A 7349-nucleotide genomic window follows, 5' to 3' on the forward strand; every position below is an offset into this window, starting at 1 on the left:
TTCTTTAAAGACAGAGTGAACATTTGTGCCCAATTTGAAGAAATTGCTCCCATGTGTTCCTGAGATATTGCGTTTACAAGAATTGCGTGGACAGGCAGACGTAAATAAGGACGGACAACAAGGAAACATAATGCCTCCTGATGGATGTTGCCAGCATGGAGGCATAAAAATAAGCACATTTCATAGCTCTTTCCTTTGTGCATATTTTATTTTTGAACGTGTTTGAGGCAGACTGCCAGTGCTGGAGAAAGAGGAAGGAAAGGAAACTTCGTGATAAGTGGAAGTCTGAAGTGGGGGTGACAGCTGGGGGAGACAGAGGGGCCGGGCCGCCTTCCCTGTAGACCCTCTGTGTTTCGGCTTCATCTCTGACTAGACTGGGACAGGCCGACAGCTGACACACAGCTGTAGTGACAGAAGATCGGAGGTGGGGAGGTGGGGAGGGGGGGGATGTATGGAAACAGAGTGAATATTAGAGTAGAGTTAGCTCAGGGACACCAGGGCGGAGACGGTGGAACAAGAGCAGTGATGACATGGGTACATGTGTGTTTGGGAGGAGGGAGGTGGTGTAGAAAGTGACTTATGGCCTCACAGTCAGTGTGTGTGTGTGTGTGTGTGTGTGTGTGTGTGTATGTGTGTGTTTGTATGTGTGTGGTGTGTGTGTGCCTGGGTACGCAGGGTGTGTATGTGGCCATAGAGCAGATCTCAGGGATAGCCAGCCAGTGCAGCTGTCCTGAATGGGAGACACAACGCACCCGATCCACGGTGCATGTGTTCCAAGAGGGGAGAGAAACACAGAGAGAAAGAGAGGCTGACATCCTTCCGTCCAAAGAATACATGCACATATGCCAGATGACAAAACGGTGAGTTATGGTCTGGCAATATGTGCGTGTGTAGAAACTGGCAACAAATCCAAGGCAATCACCATGACAACCACCACAATGTCAAAGAATATCATCCTCGACAGTGCCTCATCGCCGTTTTGTCAATGAGGAGGAAGCCGGAGAACAAACTTTTACCCGCGACGTCATTGACGCGGGACGAAAACCAGACAAATGTTTCGAGGAGCGGGAACAAAAGTGACCACAGTCGTCCAAGAACATTGTTGCTGGGAAAGTCAAGTGTTGCTGAACAGCTGTGGTTAGTGCTCAGGGAGAGGCAGCAGGGCCCGCTGTGTGGAGGAGAGGCCACAGTATGGAGCCCAATCGACCCTCTCACGTTTGGACTCATGGCTAATCCATGACGGGACTAAATGAATACTTATGAACAGCTGCTACTTCTGTCCACCCAATCGAACCACAACAACACAGTCGAGAGCAGAGAGACACAGGAGAACTTTCTTGCATAGCAGCCATTGCATCATTAGAGATAGCTTGCCAGAGTCTCTATAATTAGATTGCTTCAGTAAAAAGTGGCAAGACTGCCTTGGCACTAGTTAGCTTCAGGAGAGGCCCTCGCGTAGGAATCGAATGTTAGCGTTCGTTATTCTTTCCACTTCCTTCCAGTTGGGTAATAAAGCCTGTCAAAATGTCAGTAGTGACCTTAGGATCATGTGCTTTTGCATTTTTAGCTCATTAAATGTATGCGTTACATCACCACCGAACATTTTCCAAAGCAAAGGTTTTCTTCAGGATTCCTGACCGTGAATTCCAGTCTGTCAGAGCAGAGTGAACAAGAGGCTTGAAGAGGCTTGAAACTTATGAGAAGTTATCAATCACAATCAATGTTTAGACATTTTTTCTCTCTCATAGTTACATTATCCGCAGCCAAGACACAACAGAGCTGCAGAGCTTTCATTCACAGCCAATGTTTGCCGAGTTTGGGTTTTGCTTAACAAACTGAATGCTGAGATTCTCAGCAGCTTGTTTAAAAATGAACTGTTGATGACAGTTGTGTTCGACATCCACATTCATTCCCTAAAGTTTTCAAATGAAAATGAGCTCCATCCGGACAAGTATTCTAGCTATGTAACAGAGATTAAATCATTAATCCTATGTGGTGCCTGGTTGAATTGGATGTTCTTCTCTTAACTAGGGAAGAAAATACGCTTTTTTTATTTTATTAATAAAATAACAAGCAACTAGGGGCCGATTATTAAAATCTACATCTACCCCCTCCCCCAGGCTCAGCTTGTTTTACAGTGCAGCTGACACCCCTGGTTTTGGCTCATCCAGTAAATGTGTAGATATCAGTCTGAAACTTGAGCCATGCCACATGAGCAAGTAGTACAGAGAAATTGACAAAATTGAACAAAGATAATAAGCCAGAGAATAAAACTGTAATAAGAAATATGATTTGCTCTCTAAGCTTTCTTGTTCCAAACACAGATCACGTGTTCAGTCCCCAATCATGGCCCGATATTAAGTACCACGCTGTATCTGTTGGACGTGTCTAATGGCCAAAGGGGAGACGGGAGTAGTGAGCTCATTGTTTTGGATTTCCATCAGTGTGTGAGGACACACGCACCGCCACTCGGGGTCCTGGAGAGAAGGAAGCTCAAACTAATCTTCAACCCTCCCCGCACTTTGAAGGGTGGGAAACAAGGTCATTCGGCTTGTTTCTGTGCGACTCGGAGACAGTGGGAGTGAGTTGTTGTCGCTGTGGAGCCACTGTTTCCTTGTTTTTACTGGAGATGCACTCCGAGGGCAGGCAGAAGTTGTTTGGCTGCAAAATATCTGTTCAGGGGGTTCCTTTTGTCTCATCTTGAAATAATTGCCTTCAGCTTTGTTTGGTTAGATATTAAAATATCACTCAGTGTGATACTTCTTTTACTCCCAGCAAGGACAAAACACAACCACTCCCTATAGTGAAGAAACTAAGAGGTTTGAGATAAGCTTGAGAAATCCACTCTAAAACTGAGAGTACACACAGAGTACTTCTAATTATTACCTCTGCCGTTTTTTAGAAATGAGGCGAAGGGGGGCGTCTGTGTAGAGCAGGAAGGAGGCAGAACATCACATATAACTTCTGCTGTGGAAATTACATTTTTGTGTTACAGCACAATGATACCAGCGTCGGCCTCTATCACCAAAAACTCTTGAATCTCGTTGTCTTTCTAAGTTGACATCTTCATGCACATCTTCTATGAATCTTTCTTAATCCTGAGATATTTGTATTCTTTTGTTTTTGTCAGTTTTACGCCATCAACATGTCCACAAGCTTTTCCAAACATTTGTCCTTCTGCATTTTCACATGGGGTCACTCGGACATTTAAGTAGGGGGCTGGCAGGAAAAGTTCATGAAAGATTTCCAAGGCAACTGACTAATGCTGACATTTCCGACAAATGTCCAAAGATCAGTGCATGTCTGAAAACAGCTTTAAGTAACAGAAGGTGAAGTTTGGTGCCGTGCTCTGTTGGTCATAGTGCTGATCACACACTGGTCATCACATTGAATAACTGTGCGTCATAATATTCACCTAAACAAGGAAGAGCCAGTCACGTCTGTGGAATCTGATTTTACTGAGTTTTACCACAGGAGGAGGAAGCAGAGGGAAAGGATGGATGAGTCACTTAAACGAGGGAACGAGAGCTGATGGAGACGACAGGAATAGTGGCCGAGTCAGAAAAACAAATTAAACAGCAGCCACCAGAGAAGGAGAAAGTGCAGCATCAGACAGAAGGATGACTTCAGGAGGCGGTGAATCATGAAGAAGGAACACGGTGAGAGGACTGTAAAAATTAAAACACATTTCCTGGAAGACTAGTGGGAAACATGAAATGACTCATTAAGACAGCTCAGCTCTCACACAAAAAAAACCAATTCAAAGCAAACCTTCCCAGTGGCACAGACTCATTCGGGCAGCATCATACAGCAGCAGAGCAACACAGCTCATAACAAATCTAATTCATGAGCTAACACCGGCGGTAGTTTAGCACAGTTGAGGCTCAAGGGCTGTGTAAAAACAGGTGAAAACGAATGTAACACAGTTAGTGCTTGGCTACACTAAGCAGAAATCAATCATCGCTTACAAGGGGAAACTTCTTTCCTCTTTCTCGTGGATACATGGAAGCAGATCCACTTGGCCCCTCAGTCCACTCCAGAGGCAGCGCTGCTCAGCATATGCTCATGGTGGACAGAGACAAATGGTGACTGATTACCACAGGTTGCTCTGGCAAGTGAAGAATGCCTTCATCAACGGCAGCCAGACAAGGCTTTTTGAAAGCGTAGAGACAAAGAATTAGGTCGAGCTTGTAGACAGAGACATAATTTCTTCTGGTTTCTTTCTGTTTGGTTCTGTTTTTGGTCGAGAAACACTGAGGAAATTAAAATAATAGGGGTTTGATTTGTGTTTGACAAAGTATCATAGATGCCTGTAGTTTCTAGTGTCTCCTCAAAAAGTTTGAAGTTTCTTCCTCGTGTCCTACGGTCGTCCCTCACTTGAACTATTGGCGACACCCCCCACCCCCTACTACTACTGCTTAATTTAGTCTGTTTCGTTTGTATCCGTACGTTTTCAGGGGAAGAGCATAATTACGGATGAAATTAAGACAATCCCGTACGTTTCCGTATCTCATTTTAAGCACAAATGAGCCTTAAAGCACACACATTTAAACTAGATTAAATAACACATAACATTTTGTATAATGTACAAAATCTCCATGTGTCCAAGTCCACAGTTCCTTCAAACACACAGGGGCAAACCAAACAAAAAACAGGGAGGTGAGCAGTTTGTAGATACTGTTCAGTATGGCAGTCCTGTGTACTTCTACGCCTCTGTGGTTGCCATGGTGATCTACATCAGTATTTTAATCATTGGCGCGTTTTCTTTTATATTAATAATGGTTATTATTAGAGTCATTATTATTATGCCTTTTGCTGTTATGCAGCTATTTCCACGAGGATATGGAGTAAAAAAAATGTTAGAAAAGAAAACAACTGTGAAGGTCTGGGGGCATTTTTCATGTATTTTTTAAACATGATCTTCATTAGAAAGCCTGTCAGAGACATCGTTCCTCTGGATTTTCTTCTCTAGTGATAAACACCTATCGTCAGGAAGCAGGTATTGAAAACTCTCTTTGTACCAAACAAAGCCGAAGACTGTTACTCAAATTCCTGCCACCAGTGTTTTAAGCTCTCGTCCGTCTAATGAAGATGTCTCCTGTCTGTTTAATCAATGAAATTCCTGTTCCGTTTTGTCATCGGCTTATTTGCTAAGATTTGTCAAACACTGAGGAAAGCTCTCTGTTTTCTACTCAGCAGGACAGAACCTCTCAGCTGAGTGCACACACACACACACCAAACACACACACACACATGCACACACACACAGAGATCAGAGTCCTTCGTATAAAAGCGACTTAGAAATGCCAAAAAATTATCCGTTTTATAAGTAATAATATCAAATAGTAGGCTGATGTCCTTCAGGGTGGTCCCTTCAAGTTCAAGTCAGGTCATGGTAAACGATATGTAGTAAATTGTCATAACTGCGATTTAAGAGAAATGGCCGAGGGATTTTTCTGTAAAGAAAGAGACAGGCTTGTGTGCCTAGTTTGTACTTTGCAGGAACATGCTCTCCAGACTTGAGTTTCATTACCAGAGACTGTAATATTAAGATCGACGACAGGACAACGCCCCAAAAGTGAAGCCAATGCGTCCTGTTCGCTCCTTTGTTGCTGGCAGCAGTTTGGATCATGAACCCTGCCTCCTCCATTTTAGCAGATGGGACATGTGCCAAACTTAAAAGTAAAAATACATGCCATGGTTCCTGTCATTTTTGGAAGTTGTCAAATGTTTGTTTTTCTGGTAAGTTTTTTGTTTTTTTTTATTTGTTACACTCTGGCCCCAGACGTCTTAAGGCCAAGATGGCAGAGATTGTATATTTTAGCTTAATCTCTGGATAGTAGAAGAGTCTAGAAGCTTTTATTTTTTATGGTTATAAAAATAAAAAAATATTATAGTTTGTGGTTTACAAGTACAAATGTGCTTGTTTCAAAGAAACGATCTTTGAGTTTGGGTGCCCAACAAGCGGATTTTGCAAAGAAGGTATGTTTTGTGGTGTGCTAGCAAAAACCTATAAGTAGTATTTTTGAATTCACATTTTATTTATCATGAAAAATCACGTGATTCAGCGAATATGATGAGAGGCAGCATCTGAGCTCCATATGCACAATACTTTAGATGTCGTGTGAAAGCTGAGATATGACAAAGAACAGCGAGCTCAGAACTGTTAGCCCCTCTGGCGATCGATGTGATTGACATGAAGTCCGTTGTTTATGAGCCGCATAGTGTAAATCAGAAAGTCGAGTTCTCTCTCTCTGTGCACGCCCAGGAAAAACACTAGGTTATCTGTTATCGTGTCTTGTGGGAAACTGGAAAACCGTTTTGACTGACAGAAACTGAAACACGGATTTCGTTCTCAGGGCCTGAAGCTTCATACATGCCAGAACATGCAGTTAAAACTGTCTTCAGCTCTTTTTTTCTCTCGCTATAATTCGACTAGAATGAGAGGAGTGACATTTCACTTTCTGGTGAAAGTAAGTTGGTGAACGACCTTTCTCTCCTAAACTAAACGTGAACCCAATTTATCTGCATCACCGCTGCACTGAGCGAAGAAGATCAGACCTGAATTTGACCTTAGCTGAAGCGTGAGTGTGAAGATCATAATGAGAATCTAGCAGGTGTGTGGTAGCATTAGCATGTTAATATGAGAGCATGGCAGCAGAGCTTGCTATGTGGATCCCTGGTTCTAGTTTGACACCGAAGCCGTTTTAGGGCTCTGGTGTGATGGCAAACTGCAGCCCACTTCCCTGAATTCAATCTGCACTGACTCAATCCCACCGGTCAGAGGACAAGTAAGAGGCTGAGCGGAGGATGAGGTGAGGGGATGAAGGAGAGGCATGTGACAGCACAGTGCTACTCTCACAATGGGCAGAGAGAAAACGACCACAGACAGAGACAGAAAGTCAGAATACGCAATGATTGAGGAAAAATCCCTCCAGTATTTGAACGAAGAGACTCATGAGGATGGGACAAAGGCAGTTCCTTTCCTACAGGAGGGCAAGAATTAATCATCCGGGGAGGAGCTATTGAAATGGAGAGAATTGAAAGAGGGATAGAGGGAAAGAGGGAGGGATCGCCCGGAGAGAAACGGTACACCAGAGAGAACAGGTCAAACAGGAATGAGTTCAGCGAGACTCAGCGTTTTGAGTAAAAGTGAGAAAAACAGTCTGACCTAACGCAGCCTTCTAACAGAATGCCTTCTACTCATAGTGAATGACAGTCGAGCAGAGAGAAAATCTTTTCACAGCAGTTTGATGTTTGGCTACTGCGGTGTGAAAACAAAAAAACACAATGTCGGAAAAGCAAATTATGATCCAAGCTGATAAATGAACTGATTAATATGAGGCCAG

Source organism: Limanda limanda, chromosome 11, assembly GCF_963576545.1.
Source record: "Limanda limanda chromosome 11, fLimLim1.1, whole genome shotgun sequence".
In the NCBI taxonomy this organism is placed as follows: domain Eukaryota; kingdom Metazoa; phylum Chordata; class Actinopteri; order Pleuronectiformes; family Pleuronectidae; genus Limanda; species Limanda limanda.